The sequence below is a fragment of the Pteropus vampyrus genome, unplaced genomic scaffold (assembly GCF_000151845.1).
Source record: "Pteropus vampyrus isolate Shadow unplaced genomic scaffold, Pvam_2.0 Scaffold202, whole genome shotgun sequence".
Lineage (NCBI taxonomy): Eukaryota > Metazoa > Chordata > Mammalia > Chiroptera > Pteropodidae > Pteropus > Pteropus vampyrus.
In genome coordinates, this window is record NW_011888983.1 from 1,710,716 (window position 1) to 1,729,352 (window position 18,637).

The 18,637-nt window shown below is 45.1% G+C and overlaps 1 protein-coding gene and 2 pseudogenes across 8 annotated transcripts in view; 2 read left to right on the forward strand and 1 right to left on the reverse strand.

The window, feature by feature from the left end:
• Window positions 1-18,637, reverse strand: part of LRRC20 (leucine rich repeat containing 20) — a 76,497-nt gene that overhangs the window by 57,419 nt on the left and 441 nt on the right. For 3 of the 8 annotated variants that reach the window (XM_023537846.1, XM_023537843.1, XM_023537847.1), the window contains exon 1: window positions 1,501-1,599. The exons of 1 other annotated variant lie outside the window; for it this stretch is intronic. The gene's annotated coding sequence lies outside the window, so the exon portion shown is untranslated. Of the gene's footprint in view, window positions 1-1,500; window positions 1,600-18,637 lie in introns of those variants that run through there. 4 more of the 8 variants (XM_011372169.2, XM_023537848.1, XM_023537849.1 and 1 more) reach the window with 2 other exon arrangements.
• On the forward strand, window positions 5,633-5,751 carry LOC111746815 (annotated as a pseudogene).
• On the forward strand, window positions 14,740-18,371 carry LOC111746806 (annotated as a pseudogene).

Consider the following 18,637-nt stretch of genomic DNA (forward strand, 5'->3'; position numbering starts at 1 on the left):
AGTGTGTCCCGATTACTAGGGGAAGGAGCTGGCGGCCCTCCTGTAAGTCTGTCCTCCGTTTCTCTGCAGGGAGTTATGAAAGGTTTTTTGAGGTGAGCAGCCTAACCCAACCAGAGTTCTGGAAAGTCATCAGTGTTGTGAGCAGTCCCATTTGCAAAATAAATAAACCATGTTCCTCACTAGGTTGGTTTTAGAAGTAAATTATAGAACTTTTGAGGTCTTTGCAAACTGTTAAGCACTTCCCACACAAGGCATTGCCAATAAGTTAGGATATGATCAACTAAATGCCAGAGGGGAAAAAAAAGTGTCCTGCTTTGTGAGAGCTTCTTTAACTGTAATCTGGTTTTACCTGATACGATGCTGGGAGGGGGTGATTTTTGCTCAAACCCTGAAGGCAGACCCCTGCCACGGCTCCTGCCCTCACCAGTGAGAACTCTACCTTATCTGGAAGCCAGAGATCTGTGCAAAGGAGCTGCTGCACACCCCCGTCCGCACCAGCTGCTCCTATATTTAGTTACTTGTGTGGTCATTTGGGAACTTTAGAGCCTGGCAGCTGCTCCGAAGGACAACTCGAGCCTCCTGAGCCATGTGTACAAGCTCTCCCATCGCTGGCTCCAGCGGATCCTCCGGACCACGCCAAGCCGGGAAGCTGATGGGGAGGTGAGAGCCGGCGGGCTGGATCATACCCAAGTGGCTCCGAAGGCCCCCACGAGGCCAGAATAGAGTTGACCCAGTTTCCTACCCAAAGGAAAGGAGCCCGCTGGGGCGTGAGCAGGACCGGCTGGCGCCTTGTTTCTGAACCACGGGGTTCGCAGGGCACTCTCGCGCTTCCCTATGAGCATCTAAAACCCTTTCGGCTGCGCCTCTCAGGACCGAGTGGGGTGGAGAAGGCCAGGGTACCCGCGCCTGGAGCAAGGAGCCCGCCTCACCCCACCCCACGGCACCCGCAGCCAATGGCTCCTCGTTGCCTGCCCTCCGCTCTCCCGGCAGGCGGGGACTGGAGGGAATAAAGCAGGAACAGGAGAGAATGCTATGATCGCTAAGGTCCGGGGACTCGCGCGCTGCCAGGCGTATGCGGGAGGCGTGTGCAGCTCCCCAGAGCGGAAGCAAACCCCGAAAGTGTCGCTTCAGGGACGAAATACAGCTGCTCCCAACAGGGGACCCTTCCGCAGGGAATGGAGGCCCGCTCGGGACCACGTCCCCGAGCTTCCTATTCCCTGGCACCTCTGCGCCCACTACCCCGAGCCTGCCCAGGTCCAGATGCAGTCTGCAAGCAAGAACGGGTGCGGCGCCGGGACCCTGGGCACTGCAGAAGCCGCAGCTGGTGCACCGCTGCTCTTTACACCGGGTGACCTGGGGGAGGGGAGGGTACGCTGCAGAAACGGGGACACTTCTCTCCCTCTCTCCCCCAGCCCCTCCAGAGCTTAGCCTCAAACTACGTTTACTTTGCGGGGCACGAAGCGCGGGGCCCGGTTCCAGGCTGCTTTCTGCTCCACTTACGGCGACAATGCCTCCTAGCGCCCTGCGCAGCGCAGTCACGCTCCCTCGGCCGCCGGCGGCGCCCCATGCAACAGCGGAACGTTGGAGCCGGCAGGGAGGGGCGCGCCGGGCCCCGGGCTCTGAGCGCTGGGTCGCCGGGCCAATCGCCGCGCCAGGACAGGAGCCTGGGCGGGAGCAGGTTGGAGGGCCCCGGCCGCGCGCCACCAAGCAGCGCGCGGGTCCTCAAGCCGCGCCCGGGAGCGGCGCGCGCAGAAAGGTGGCCCGCGCGCTCTCGTGGGCAGGGTGGATCTGCTTTGTGTGCGGCTTGTGGAGGGAAAACGCTCGAGAGGGCGGGGGGTAGACGGGAACGAATGACTGAAGTTCCGGATTTTTTTCTCAAGGGAATGGAGTTGAATTAGCCAGATCTGGGTACTTTGGGAAACATGAAGATGGGAAATAGGAAACTTTTCGTGTGATGCCTTCAGGCGCCCATTCAGGTTTTAGACAACAATTCTGGCTACACTCTTACTTCACCTCTCTAAACCCCGATGTTCTCTATAAAATAGGATTGAAACATATAACTACCTGTTTCACAGGGTCATTGTGAGGATTAATACAAGGGTAGCTGTTTCACAGGCTTTCATTTATGGAGGGCTCACCATATACCCTCTTCAGGCTCTATGGATGAGGCCCCTGACTCAACCAGTAACGACGGAGTCAAATGCTCTAAAAAACAAAAACGTTTATTAAATATGTGGGAGTCCTGCAGAAAGAATATTTAATTCTGCCTCTGGTGACTGGGGCAGTCAGATAAGGAATACACATTTCCCCAGGTCTTGATGGATGTTATGGGTTGAATTGTGTCTCCTCAAAAAATGTGTGTTGAACTCTTAATCCACAGTACCTCAGAATGAACTTATTTGGAAATAGGATCATTGCAGATATAATAAGGTCATATGGCGTAGAGTGTGACTGAGAAGAGAAGAGACATAGACACACTGGGACACACCATGTAACAATGGAGGCAGAGATTGGAGTGATGCATCTATAAGCCAAGGACCCCCAAGCATTGTGGGCAAGGACCACATGCTAGGAAGAGGCAAGGGAAGGATTCCACCTCAAAGCATCCAAAAAGGAACCAACTCTGCTGACACCTTGATTTCTGACATCTAGAACTGTGAAGGAATACATTTCTCTTGTTTTAAGCCACTCAGCTGTTACAATAACCCTAGAAAACTAATACAATGGTAGAGTGGGACTCAAGGAAAGGGAATTAGAAACATCTCCAAAGAAAGACTTTCAAAACTGAATGCTTATTATAGGCAAGGCCAGGAGGTCTTGGAGTATACCAAAATGAATTAGACACAGACCATGCCCTCGAGAGGCTACCACTCATGAGGATGCCAGAAAAGCCATGTTTTCTGACTCCTTTCTCCAGCCTCATCACTGTATCCCTGCCACAGGTATGCCAGGTACCAGATATAAATAACGAATGGATCAGGTCTTGTCATACCCAAGTCAAGATCTTTATTACTCTGGACAAAGCAGCCCCTGCTACTTGTTTCACTTAAAACCAGCCTCACATTTCTGGCTGATTTCCACAAGTGAATGTCTTCTTTCTCCCCTGCTAGGCCATACACAACCTGAGATAGCCAGGACAGTGCTTCCATGCACATAGTAAGGGCCCAGTAAATATCACTGACTGATGACCCCAGCTTGGGGTATCCCAAATTCACACCTTATCTTACTCTCTCAGGAATTTCCTCCTGGATCCTCCAACTGCACACGGACAAGACTCTTCCCCAGTTCAAATGCCACCTCTTCTATTCTTAGTGTGTTTGCTTCTCCAGGACACTTACTTCATCATGCCTATTATTATGCCATCTCTGCACAAGTCTTTTCTCCCCAAACTTCCTGATTTCAAATAGACCAGAACCTGACACATGGTAAGTGCCTATATAAGTCAGCACTTTTATTTCTGCATAATAAAACACCCCAAAACTTACAAGTGGCTTAAAACAATAATTATTTAGTTCATGATTTTATGGATCAGCATTTTAGGTTGGGTCCAGTTGGGCAGTTCTTCTGGTCTCAGCTGGACTATTTCATGTATCTGGGGTCAGTGGCTAGGCAGCCAGAGGCCTCTGCTTTGGAGAGTGGGGGAGGTGGTAACTAGCCATTGACTGAGGTGACTGGGCCACCAGAAGTCTAGCCTAGCTGACTCACATGGAGCTGCAGGGTTCTAAGAGCAAGAGTGAAATCAGGTAAGGTCTCTCGAGGTCTAGGCCCGAAACTGGCACTACGTTACTTCCATAGTTGTATTGACCAAACCATGTCACAAGTCCAACCCAGGGCCAAGGGTGGGGAAATAGACTCTATCCTCTGATGGCAGGAACAGCAAAGTCACACTGCAAGGGACATGGATCCAAGGGACATGGATCCAAGGATGGGTAGAGAACTGCAGCTCATTTTGCGATCTACTGCAGTGCCCAATAAATATTGCTGCAATATCTAGCATATAATGGGTGCTCAGCAAATGTTTACAGGTCTCATTGACTACAACCAACTGGCAAAATTTTATCTCTCACTCACAAAATATCCATTGCCACTTTCAGTTTCAGAATAACAAAGGAGGGGCTCAGAAAGATAGGGCTGTGTAAAAGTCTTCTCAGTAAAGTTCAGCTGGCCCCAAACAGAAACAGTCTCCTCCAGAGAGATCCAGAGCAGTTTTGGAGGCCTGGGCCCCGTAGGACCTTGGTCCAAGCCTGGTCATCTGAGCTGAAAGCCATATACCCTTCATCTACAAACAGAGAGAGGCTCAGATGTTTGCCAGGGCTTGAATGCAGCCCCTGTTGATGGCTGAAAACTTATAAACTGCCTATCAGTTAGGAAACCTCTTGTGCAATGACAAAATTGTTATCTGCTGTTTCCAGGAGGGTTGACCCCTTGCTGAAGATAAATTCTCAGGGCACTTGCGGAAGGGACACTATCCTATGGACCGTTCCAGTAGCTCAACTCTGATGAATGACAGCCCTGATGGGGACCACTTCCCATCTAAAAATTACTAGACTCAATATCACGACTGGTGTACTTATATAGAGGGAAAATTTGGACACAAAAATGCATAAAGGGAAGATAACATAAAGAGACACAGGGAGAAGAGGGTCATCTACAAGCCAAGGATTGAAGCTTGGAACAGATCCCCTCTCTCTCAGACCTCAGAAGGAACCAACCCTGTTGATACCTTGATTTTGAACTTCCAGCCTCTAGAACTATGAGACGGTAAATTTCTGTTGATAAGCCACCCAGTTTGTGGTATTTGGTTATAGTAGCCCTAGAAAACTAATACAATGTCTTAAATCTTTCCTTTTCCATTCTCTTCTTCTCATATTTGTTCTTATCATACACCCCTTGAAGGAAAAGTATATTTAGGTAGAAACAAAACATGAAGTCGCATTGACATGTGTGAGTCAAACCATATCCATCATCCTGAGTCCTACACCTAGGCTTCTGCTAAAACTGATTTACCAATGGCCAGAACCTCAAAATTACTCCAAATCACTGTCATCTTCAGCAGAAGAGCAGTTCACTCAGTCCCTCTTCCAGAAGAAATTTCAGCCTAGTGAGAGGTACTCATCATGAGCCCCTATCCAAATACTGCAGGGTTTGCAAAGATAAGCAAGAAATAAGCAAGAACCTCAAGACCCTTGCATTTTGCTATGGAAAATAAGACTCAAACAAAAAGTGACTTTAATAAAGTGTTTCATGAGCTTCAGCCATTGCCACCTCCTTCCAGATATGTGCTATATCTGAGCCCCACCCAGTGGTGAGGCTGAGTCACTTACACAGGCTCATAGAGTTCATTTGCAGATCTTTTCCCAACTCTACATTCAGTAGAGTCACCTTCGTTATTAGAAATAGCCATGGTGGGAGAACTTACACCACGGAACTCAGCACACACTACAAATCAGGACTTTTTTTTCTTGGAGAGACAGTTTACTAGCACACTATACTATTATTTACTTTTCCCTTTAAATTGACTCACTTTTTAACTTAAAAGTGTTTATCTTAAAAGAAAACTTCATGTCATTACTACAAATGGAAACTAGTATCACTTGCTATAGATAAAAAAGTAACCTTAAAAATAAATACAGTCTACAGCCATGCCACCCTGAACACGCCCGATCTTGTCTGATCTCGGAAGCTGAGCAGGGTCAGGCTTGGTTAGTACTTGGATGGGAGACCACCTAGGAAGACCGAGTGCTGTAGGTGTGTGTGTGGTGCAGGGGAGGGAGATAAACAAACAAACAAATTAATACAGTAAGTCAATTATTACATTTTTCTATCTCAATAAAACTAGAAAAGAATTAAAAATATAATGGAAATGAAACAATGTCATTAAATTCTAGCAAATTACTGTTGCTTGCTAAAGGCCTCTTCCCGGAGCTATTCTCTTTGTTACAAAAGACGTCTAGTAAATGTGAGTAAAATGGTAAAGACACACCAGCACCTTGGGTGGGTCATTCAAAAGTAATTGACGGAAATTTGAAAAGGGAATATCTCTCTCACATCAGTGCTCCTGGACCACCAGGAATCCGGCTTCCAACTTGGGAAAGCCCATCAAATTGCAACAAAAAGAAATATAGGTTGGGCAGTACCAAGTAAAGTTTCAAAGATAGATTACTTCCAATTTGCCCACCACCACCAAAAAAAAATGATACTTGAATAAATTTTAAAAGACGGGTTAAATTTCAATAGGTATAGAAGGCCAAGAAAAGGGTGAAAGTAGAAAAGGAATAGGGAAAGGGAGACCATTCCCAGAGGAGAATGGCTCAGCTTGAGCAAAGGCTTAGAAGCCGGAAAGCATACAGCATTCCTGGGAATACAAGTGTTCACCTTTGGCTGAGGCTTGGGGGATAAGGAAGCAGTGGGAATGAGATGAAAAGGTATATTGAGCTGATTGTGAGAGTCTTCTCTGCCAGAATGACAAGGCGATATTTGACTTGCAGGGTGTTTCAGTTAGTTTTTGTTTTACAATAAACCGTCCTGAAATTTAGTGCCTTTTAACAACAAATGTGTATTATTCCTCACAATTCTGTAGGTCAGCTGGGCAGTTCTGGTCTGAGCTGGCTTGGCTGATCCCTGCAATCAGGTTGGCACCTGGCTGGGACTGGATGGTCTAGGACAGCCTCGCTCGTGTCTGGCAGTAGGCAAACTGTTGGTTTAGGGGCCTCAGAGGGGACAGACTGAGGCCTTTTCTCCAGGTGGTCTTTCATCACCCAGGAGTCCAGCCCAGGCTAAAAAAGCAAAACTCAAAGCAAAAGCACTTTTCAAGCCTCTGCTAGTGGCACAAATTTTCTCTTACCCCATTAGCCAAAAGATGGCCAAGCCTAGAGTAAATATGAAAGGGCCACCAAGGGTGTGAACACAGGAAGGAGTAAACATATTGGGACCATAACTGCAACGATCTCCCAGAGGTAATGGAGAGTTTTGAAAACTTTTCAGCAGGGAGTAATGTGATTAGAGAAACACTCCCGGAGGAAGGAATGAAGCATATGATGATTTGGAGGAATAATAATAATAATAATAGTTTATACCTAAAATAACTATCACTTTTTCCACCAGACACTTCACATTATCTATTCAATCTTCGCGCTCGCGCGCGCTCTCTCTCTCTCTCTCTCTCTCTCTCTCTCTCTCTCTCTCACACACACACACACACACACACACACACACACACACACACACACCTTGGTTAGCAGTCCCACTTAAAGATAGGGAAACTAAGGCATAGAGAAGGTAAAGAGCTTGTCGCAGTTCACACAGCTACTAAATGGTAGAACTGGAATTCAATCTCAGGTGGCCTAACTCCATTGCTTGCAAATATAATTACTAAGCTACGGAAGGACCCACAGCAAAGTCCTTCAGTAGTCTTGGTGAGGAAGATAAGTGCCTGGCTTAAGGTAGTTATAGAAGGGACAGAAAAAAGACAGATTCAAGAGATACCTCTAAGACAGACTCTGCAGGACTTGGAAATTGATGTAATGGGAGATAAAAATGTGAGTGAGGTGTGGGGCAGGGGGACTTGGTTGTGTGGGACTAAGCTAGCAGGAGGACATGCTGGTGTGGGGATAAATAAAGAGGAGGAGGGTTTAAGATATGTTGGGAATGATGTTAAGGGGACATCCATTTGGAGCTATCCCACAAATTCTTGGAATTAGAGGTCTGAAGATCCAGTGAGAAACCAGAGCTGGAGCTCAAGGCTGTGATCTCATAGATCAGAGGCTCTGTTTGAAAACATGCAAGAAGAAGAAGAAGACAAAGAAAGATGAAAGAAAAAAGAAGAAGGGTTGGGGAGGGAGAAATGGAGGGAGGAAAGAGAAACTGGCAAGGTCTGAGGTGGGAGACTCAAGGGGTATCTGAAGGTGAGACCTGGGGGTGAGAGAGAAGTCAGCTGGGCAAGGATGGCAGGGCGGGCTTGGCTCCGGAAGGCAGGGGCCTAGAGAGCCTCAGTGGTAGATTTGGGCAGCAGAGCCAGATGCTGCTGGAAGGTGAGGAGGGGAACGACTGAGAAGGGTTGTTAGGTTTGGTGATTTGAAAGTTGTTCATCAGCAGGGCTAGGGCCAGAACCAGATGACGACAACATAACAACAATAACGATACATAGTTAGTATGTGTCAAGCACTGTTACTCATTCAATCCTCACAACAGCCCTTGTCATCATAACCACCCCCCATCCCTACTCACGCCCCTGCATATTAACCACAGTGGAAATAAGATACAATTTGTGGCCACTTTGATCCTTCCCCTGACCCTTCTTCCTGGGCTCCTCCTCTCTCTTCTAAGCCTTTCTGGATGTGAAAATCCCTTTGGGTCCTCCTGTGAACCCTGTGTTTTCCCCTTAAGGACTCCCCTATCAAGATATCTCAGTGCTCAGCACAAAGGTGGATCTCAGCCTGAGGGAACCGCTCATTTGCGTCTACTGCCTTTGAACAGCCTGAACACCCTCTCCAAGAAATACATGCATCCTATTAAATTTCTAGATCTTCAAAAGACACTAAAAGCTCTTTGAAGGCAATGACTAGGTCTTATTCATCTTCAAATCTCCCTTTGATGCCCAGCACAGGACTTGCATCTAGAACCAGGTCAGGATTTTTCAATTTATAGGTTATTACCCATTAGCAGGTGGAGAAGTCAATTTAGTAACTGTATTAATTATCTATTGCTGCATAACAAATTACTCAAAACTCAGTGGCTAAAAACAACAACACTTATGGTTTCTATGGGTCAAGAACTTGGGCGTGGCTTATCTGGGTCCCATAATTCTGAGTCTTTCGAGATGTAGCTGGGAAGAATCCTCTTCTTACTTCACTCACATGGTTGCTAGCGGGATTCAGTTCTCCTGGGCTATTGGACTAAGACCTCAAGTCCTCACAAGGACTTGTTGGCAGGAGGCTCCTTCGGTTCTTTGCCACGTGGATCTTTCCATAGAGGTTCCCTCAACATGGCAGCTTGCTTCACCTGAGCGAGCAGACAAGAGGGCAGGAAGGGACAAAGAGACACAGAAGAGACCAGTGTCCAGAAATGCAAGGGAAGAGAAAGGGTCAAGAAAAAGAGAACAGACAGATGAGCACCTAAAAGTTTGTTTACTGGATGGAACATTAAAGCAGCTTCTGTGCAATGGAGGCCAACTAAAGTGATTGAAAAGTAAATGAATGAGAATGAGAGATTGATCAGCAAGTGTAAACAACTCCTTCAGGAAGCATGATAACCCTATGTTTTAATCTGCTCAGGCCACCACAACAAACTACCATAGACTGGGGAGCTTAAACAACAGAAATTTATTTGCTCATAGTTCTAGAGGCTGGGAAGTTCAAGATGAAGGTCCTGGTCGATTTGCTTTCTGGTAAGGTCTTTCCTCCTGGTATGCAGATGGCTACATTCTCACCATGTCCTTACATGGTGGAGAGAGAGCTTTGGCATCTCTTCCTCTTATAAAGGCACCAGCCCTATGGGATGACCTCTTTTAACCTTAATAACCTCCTTATAGTCCCATCTCCACATATAGTCACTTTGGGGGTTAGGGACTTAACACATGAATTTTGGGGGTATACAATTCAGTACCTCACACCCACATACTCACCTTTTGATTACAGGGGCAAGTTATTTGGCATTTTGTGGGCCTTACTGAAACTGTCAAGCTGGAGCTCTCTCCACCTTCCCACATCTCTACCTTCTTCCCTTTCATTTTCCCTCCTCTGACCAGGAAGGTAAAACTCACAGACAGGATATTGTTAAGAAAGTTGCCTGGCGATCAAAATATGAGAAGTTCTTCTAGAAGGAGGAAGGAGTTGAGCTTCTCTTTCCAAAAGAAACACACTCATGCCAAGAGCTGGGCTGGCCCCACTGTGACTACTGTATAGACACAGATGGTCTCATCAAGGATGGCCCCCAAATACACCTTTGGCTTCAGTTGTCTGGATATGTCACAATAAATGTGAGACTCCATCGAATCATTTTAGCCTCTAACTACTGAACACTCCATCGAGTCATTTTAGCCTCTAACTACTGAACAATCCAGCCCCTGTCTATCTCTGCGTTCCTCCTAACTCTGAATGTCCTACCAGTCATTCATTTATGCAACAGATACTTACTGAGCACCTACGTGTGCCAGGCACTGTGCTAGTCCCTGAGGAGAAACAGAGACCATGACAGGCTGCTTTCATGGCACTTAATAGTCTAACGGAGGGGTGGATATTAATTAAATAATCATACAATTATGACTATACAGGTTGTGTGGAGGTGAGTCACATAATGGCATGAGAGCCTCTAATGAGAAAATTGGTCCTTGGCAGAGAGGGTAGGGAATGCTGCCCCAAGAAAATTCATTTGAATAGAATGGGAATGATAAGGGATGAGGAGTCAACTAGGTGGATATTAGGAAATATAGTAGTTTTCTATGATGTATATAGAAAATAGTAACAAATTTACAGGTTTTTGTTTTTTAAACAACAAACTTAGTGACTTAAAATAATACCTTTATTGTCTCACAGTTTTCATGGGTCAGGGGTCCGGCACGACTTAGCAGGGTGCTCTACAAGGGTGCAACCAAGGTGTGAGGCAGGGCTACACTCTCCCAAGAAGGCCTGACTAGGCAACTGGGGAAGAGTTCACTTCCAGGCTCACTCAGGTTTGTGAGAGAGTTCATTTCCTTGTGACTGCAGGACTCATGAAAGCTTGGTTTTCAAAGCCAGAAGGAGGGAGAGAGGGAAGAAAATGAGAGAAGGAGAGATGGAGAAAGAGAGAGAGACAGAGAGAGAGAGAGAGAGGGAGAGGGACTCTGCCTTGAGTGAGTCTGTTGTTAGTAAGATGGAGTCTTACCTAACATAATCCCAGGAGCGACATTCTGTCATGTTTGCCATATTCTATTGGTTAGAAGCAAGTCACAGTTCCCACCTATACTGAAAGATGTGAACACTGGAAGTAAGGATCATGGGGGAGCGGGAGTTGTCACCTTAATGTCAAGTCACCACAGAGAACAACCAGGCGAAGGGACCAGCATGTGCAAAGTCCTTGTGATGGGAAGGAACATGGTCCACTGGAGGAACAGGAGCATAGAAAGTGAGAGAAGAAAGGTAGGAGATGAGTCCAGAGCAGGGAGGGCCTTATTCAAGATTCTGGGAGTAGTGAGGAGCCATGGAAGACAGGGTGGAGACACAATCCAATACACACCACCAGTCATTGCTACCCCAGGGCTTCTGAGCCTAATTCAGTGTGGATAGATGAATAAACCCATCCAAATCCAGGCAAAGAACTGGATGCAAGGAGTTGTCACAAAGGCAAGGTGAACCCCATGGCTAGGTGGAAGCTCCACAAGGTCTGCCCTGGTTCACCCCTTAATCTAGACCCAGGGCCACATGAGGAGCTGAGTAAATAGTTCTGAATGAATTGGTGGAGAGAAAGAGGCCAGGTAGCTTGTTCAGAGCCTGCACAGAGAATGGGATTTCCAGCAATTGAGTCAGAGTCTTCTACCTTGAAGCCAATAGGGCTCACTCAGTCATCTTAAAAGGATTCCCTTTGAAAACTTTCAGCTCCACCCAAGAGTGGGTAGAAGCTCCCCAGGGGCAGAGGGCCTCAACTTGGCGAGCACCCACCCAGGGCTCCCAGGCTCTGGAGACTGTGTGCCTTACCTCTGGGTTATGGCTGGCACAGGGCACAGTACACCACTCACTGTTAGGATGACAGTGTATTTCCATTTCAAAAGTGCTCTCTCTGGTTGGAGCTCAAGCTCTCAAAACCAGCACAGAACACCTAATGTGTCGTGACATTAAGCGTTCTGCCCACTTTTTACCTTGCAGGCCAAGGGTAATAGAGGGAAGGTTGTACCATGAAGAATAGTGTACTAAATATGGGGATGGAGAGAGAGAAAGGAACTACGGCGTTGAATTGTAGTAAACAGGCAGACGATAAATTGGCTTCAATGGAGGACTTTATTATGTCTAAATAACTTTGAAAAAACCATACCCCATTTTCTGAAATCTGCAACTGCAGGCTTTTGTTGGCATCACCTGACAAGACTTCCAAAGGAGGAAATATTGAGCCTGAAGTACGTCCCCTCTGGCACACATGCTATTTTCCTGCCTGCCCCTCTTCTCCCAGCCTCATGGCCCCTGGCATTCTCTTGGATCTGACTGGTGCCTAACCACCATTCCCATTAGCCAGACCTTGGCTGGGCCTGACATTTAGTCTTCAGAAGAGCGCTCCTCTTATTTTTCAGATGAAGGAACAGGTTCAGAGCTCATGATCATACAGCAGGCAGGTGGGAAAACTAACATTTGAACCAAGTCTGATGTCAAAGCCTGTGCACAGTGGACTGTTCCCAACCATGGTGAGAAGCTAGAGAAATTCTAGAGTTATAGCAGGTGCCCTTGGGCAAGCTAGCTTCTGTGAGGCTGCTTCCTTATCTGTAAATAGTCATAATAATACCTACCTTTTTATGTCAGCTGGGTGTACTGGAGATAAGATCTCTAGAAGGCCCAGTACACTACCTGACTCAGCCTAGATACATACAAAAGTTATCTATAATTATCATCGCTTTTGAACATACTCTGTTTCTTGTGTTTCAGGAGCTCAGGAAATGGACGCTGCTCATCCTCCAATGAATTCAACAGATGTGATGATAAAGAGTGGGTGCCCATGGGGCGCCTTGCCCTCTGTATAACGCAGAAGGCCAGCAGGTACAGGGGAAAGTGCATAGGATGGCCAGCCAGAAACCTGAGCGCTAGTCCCAGCTCTATGGGTCCTGGTTGTACAACCTCATAGAAGTCATAACCTCTTTGAACCTCAGTTTCTTTACTTGTAGAATATAGATAAGAATAATATGCAGCTTGCCTCCATCACAGGGCTGTGGCTCAGCTTAAGTGAGATAATGGTCTGAAAGTGCTTTGTAAAGCAGAAAATTGTTATCAAAGGTAAGGGACTATTATCCTTATGATAGAGATCTAGGGTGGGTGGCCTCATTATAGAGGGTGGGGAGCAGTCTCCCTCTGCCCCTGGGAAAGACAGAACCAGAGGGACCAGAGCACCAGGTGGGTACAGAGGAGTTGGAAGGAATGAGTTTTGGGAAGCCAGAGTGAGAAAATAGTGGAATAACAGACTATAGAAAGAACACATGTGGGTTGAGGACACCTAGGCTACTTTCATTTTTAAAAACTCAAGTTGTACTAATAAATGTTAAACATTTCAAGAAAGGACTGCCCAAATGTGGTATAGTTTACATATTCAATCCCAGTAGTACATCAGGTATGGAGGATCTAGGGGCACTGTATCTGTGGGGTCACAGCTGCATCAGCAGCTTCCCAGTCCCCAGTGATCTAGACAGACTCATTCAGAAGTAAGACCCTGCTCCCAGTTCCAACATGTGGGTTTTTTCCTCACCACCAAGCAAGTCTTTAGTACCAGTTGGGTGTTCTACAGTCAACTCAATTCTGACATTAACGACTTGGAGATAGTGTTAGATCTCACAGGTTAAGGGCTCAGTCCCACAAGACTGCCCCCTCCAACTTCAGACGCCAATCACAAGCCCAAGTTGTTACCTATGCTTCTGACTGACTGGCTACAAATTGGATGTTGCAACAACCCCCTTCTTGGGTTTGATTAATGTGCTAGAGAAACTCACAGAACTCAAAACATTCTACTTACTAGATTACCAATTTATAAAAGAGTATAACTCAGGAACCACCAGATGGAGGAGGTGCATAGGGCAAGGTATGGGAAAAGGGTGTAAAGCTTTCATGTTCTCTCTGGGTGTGCCACTCTCCCCAAATCTCCACGTGTTCACCATCCTGGAAGCTCTCCAAACCCTGCCCCTAAGTCCTTTTGGGGTTTTTATGAAAGCTTCATCACAAAGGCATGACTGATTAAGCCATTGGCCACTGGTGACTGAATTCAATCTCCAGTCCCTTTCCCCTCCCCAGAGGTCAGGAGGGTAAGACTGAAAGTTCCAACCTTCCAATCACACGGTTGGTTTGACTCTCTGAATAGTGAAGTAGTAGCTGTTCTACTTGGGCTAAACACTTAGCCGCAACTTCCTCACTTGTAAAATGGGGATGATGGTAGCTATGCTGACAGTACCCATGATTATCTTTTCAATTCCATCTTGGACATGCTGTGGGCAGCAGCAATGCTGCCTAGAGCAACGGTTCTCATAGTGTGGTCTGGGGAACCCTGGAAATCCCTGAGACCCTGTCCAGGGACCTATGCAGTTCCCTCGTTTTCAACCACATACCTGTATGAATCTGGGTTTTCTTCATATACTTGAATCAAAACACAATGGATTGAATGAAGAAACAGATGTGAGGCTCCAGCTGTCTTCCACTAAGCAGACATTAAAATGTTTGCAAAAATGTAGCTATTTGAGTATATACTGCTTCAAGAATACCAAAAGTTATAATTTCGAGAAGCTTCTTGTACTTTTGAGAAATGAGCATCTGAGCTCCAGTCAATGTAAAAAACATAGGGTTTGAGGTCCCTTCTGAAACAGGGCCAGCTAATTTAGCCCCTCCCACAAGCTGAGGGTTTGTTATATCTCTGTTTCTTGAGTACCCCTCTCACTAAGACAGACCACAGCAAGCAGAAGCTGGAAAAAAACAAAAACAAAAACAAAAAAACAATGAGAGAGAGAGAGAGAGAGAGAGAGAGAGAGAGAGAGAGAGAGAGAGAGAGGGAGGGGGAGGGAGTGAGCGCACATGCACAAAGAAAAAGAAAACAAAAGCTGCCAATTATGGAAGAAGCAAGGGATTCTGAACTGAAGAGCTTTTTGGTTCAGAAATATATTGATCATCCTTGGCTTCTCCTCTATCATGGCTGTGATCGCTTTGATAGCTGTGGGGCTGACCTGGAACAAACCATTGCCAGAAAATGTTAAGTATGAGATTGTGCTGGAAGCAGAACGACACAGGGTTGGTGAATCAGAAGAGTGCAAAGTAAAAGGTCTTGGAATCTCAAAATGTGCTCAAAAAATATTTGAAATAGGTATTTATCTGACTATGTATGTGGGAAAAAAACAGAGAAGTGATTCCAAAGTCCTAGCACCAAGAGACACTTATTTATCTGGGAGTCATGGCAGGCAAGCAGTTGCTTAGCATAGAAAATAAATGGTTGGCAGACAAGGTCCTGGTGACACCAAGCCTCAGCAACTACTTTAACTTCCACGGTACCAGAATCATCACTGGCAAAGAGAAAGGCACCTATGGTTGGATTACTGTCAATTATCTGCTGGGAAAATTCACTAAGAAATTGAGGTGGCTCGACTTGACGCCAAATGAAAACAATAGTCAGGAAACTCATGCTGCTTTAGACCTTGGGGGAGCCTCTATGCAAATTACTATTGTGCCCCCAAATTAGACTATTGAGTCTCCACAGAACGATCTGTACTTTCATCCGTATGGCAAGGACCACACTGTACACACACATAGCCTCTTGTGTTACGGGAAGGATCGAGCACTCTTGCAGAAACTGGTCAAGGATATTCGGGGCACAAACACAACCCTCAGAGACCCATGTTTTAACTGTACATATAACAGGGTAATGAATGTAAGTGACCTGCAAGACAGCCCCTGCACCAGGAAATTTGACAAGATTCTTCCATTCTGTTAGTTGCAAATCCAAGGCATTGGAAACGTTCAATGATGCCGGGAAAGCATCTTTAAACTCATCAACACCAATAACTGTGCTTACTCCCACTGCTCCTTCAATAGGATTTTCTTGCTGCCACTCCAAGGAATAAAAAGCATTCACAACTTACTATTATGTGATGAAATTTTTAAACCTTCCATCAGAGGAACCCCTCTCTTAGGAAAAGGTGATTGACATGGTGGAAAAGTTCTGCTTTCGGCCCTGGAAAGAGCTAAAGATATATTTTGGTGAACTGAAGAAGTACCTGAGTGAATACTGCTTTTCCAGAACCTACATTACCTCTCTCCTTCAGAGGGGCTGTTTCTTGAGTACCCCTGTCACTTCACACCTAATTCCTGAACGAATATTCATTTCATGGGCAAGATCCAGAGCAGCAACATGGGATGGACTTTAGGCTACTCTAAGCTGAACCTGACTAACTTGATCTCAGCTGAGCAGCCATTGTCTAGACCTCTCTCCTACTCCACTTATATCTTCCTCATGGTCCTCGTCTCCTTTATCCTGGTCACAGTGGCCATCATAGGTTTTCTTATCTTTCACAAGCCATCACACTTCTGGAAAGAAATAGTATAGCAGGAGCAGCTGAAATCTGCTTGCTGGAATGAGAAAAAAAACTTGCCCAGGGAGCCCTTTCCTCTACAGTGGTGTACAAGGTCATCCGTCCTTGCTCACCAACACCAGTCTTGATCAGTATAAAGTTTCCTTGGCTTTGCTGAAGTCTTTCCTTGGGAGGTATTCAGTCCTGCCTCAAGGACTTCCTGGCAGATGTTGTCTCTTTCGTGTTTTTCCCAACTCTCTCTTTTGTACTCTGTGTCTTAAAAACCTGCCACGTTTCATGATCTTTGCTTTATAAAAGAACAACATTGGCTTTGTCCAGAAGAACAGAGTCCTGAGTCCTATGCTGAGAAGTTGTACTGGCTAAAAGAAGACTCTCAGCTGTCCTCTTACAGACCCTTTTTGTCTCCTTTCCTATTCATTAAGAAAGCCATACAATGCCTTTGGAGAGGGCAGACACACATCCCATTGCCAGCCTGCCCTTTGCATGGGAGAATTTTCTATACTAAGCAAATATGTTCTAAGTCCAAAGAGTTTTGCAAGGGAGTTTATGTGCTTGTGTAATTAATACAATACTTAATCTAATCCCAAACAGGGATGTAGATGAGTCACATATCCCTGGGTGCTGCCAAAGAGCTACAGAGTGGAACACCCAGACTGGAGATTTTTAAAAAGCTGATGTACATATATGCATTCAGGTATAAAGGCATACTAAAGGTAAATTTATTCATGTCAGGACTGGGAAAATGCATCCTCCACTGCATTTATTGGAGTTTTGCTTTTAGTTTAGTAAAATACATCTAACATAAAATATAAAAGTCACCATTTTAACATGTACATTTCAGTCGCATTTAGTGCATTCACAATGTTGTGCAACCATTACCATTATCTAATTCCAGAATATTTTCATCACTAAGAAATTGGCTGGAGACAAGACCATTCCTGGGTAGGCTCAAACCACCAATCTAAAAGCCAAATATGCTAACCAATTGCACCACAAAGATGCTATTGAGTTTTAAAGCCATGCTGTATCTTATGATTCCAGGGTTTACTTTAATAAAAGAGCTACATTAGTGTAGAGTGGCATGTATTTTCACTGTCATGGTATTTACACATCGAATATGTCAGGAACCAGATCCGAAAGTGTTGAAGTTACCTCTGTTACAAAAATACGGGGCTCTATTTACTTATTCCAGGGAATAATTTGCAGCTATGGACCTTGTCATGGAAATATGAAGAGGCCCTGTACCTCCTTCCATTAAGAATTGCTGTATGAGTTACCTGTTGAGCAGGATGGAGTGATGTGTTATTCTTCCCCTGCCCAGGCTCTCCATCTCAAGATCTGGGAACTGACTGTTGGGTTGATCCAGGGCAGAGGTAGAGGAGAGGAGAAGAAGTTCTCCCACAAACTGAAAGCCAAATATCCTTACATCTTTTGAAAAATTAAGTCATTTTTGACAATATCCAAGTGGATATAAGTTCAATAATGCTGCAGACAGGAACATTTTCTTTTCTGATACAACTGAACATGTACCTTGATTAGGAATGAGAAGGCAAATTAGGACTTGCTTAAATTCTTCTTAATGGTAGCTGGTTATATCGTTATAGCTAGTATTTATTGAGCATTCGTTCTGTACTATGCTCTGTACCCTAGTGCGTTACATTCATTTTCTCATTTAATCCTCACAAAAATCTTAAGGTAGGTAGCACCATTCCATAGAAACAGAAATAGGCTCAGAGAGGTTAAGTCACTTGTTCAAATGACTGACTTAAAGCCTGGCATGCACTTAACCATTATTTTCTCTCCCAAATATACTACTGGACTGTCTCCTTACAAATTCTAAACACACACTTAATCTGCATGAATACAGGGCTTATGGGCATGGTGTAAAGGGAAGCAGACAAATGACCTATTTCCTGGTGGACTTGTGATTTAATATTGCTTTATGGACACAAAGGCTGTCGTGGCAACACTGATACTCCGTTCATGTACTTTGCATGGTAACATGTGTGGTGTACAGTGCTAATCGATGATTCCCATACTTCTGGCTTCTTAATTATACTGCTTGTTCACTGCGCAGCAGTTCAACATCAAATAAATAGTAGTTGATGATGATGATGAAAATAAAAAGTCATGTATGTAGGAAAAAAGTTTGCAAAAATGTAAAACAATGCCACTGTTCTAATTTTTTGAAAATATAAATTTAAGAATACATTAACATGTAATGACATTATTTTATGAATTCATGAACATTTAAAAATTAATTTTAGTACAGTAATTGTCAATAGATATAATCCACATAAACAAAAGCTCTTTGCAGTGCTCAGCAATTTTTAAGAACGTAAACTTGGAGACCAGACTTTGAGACCGACCTAGATTTTTCAGGTACCTCGGGGTCCTAACCTT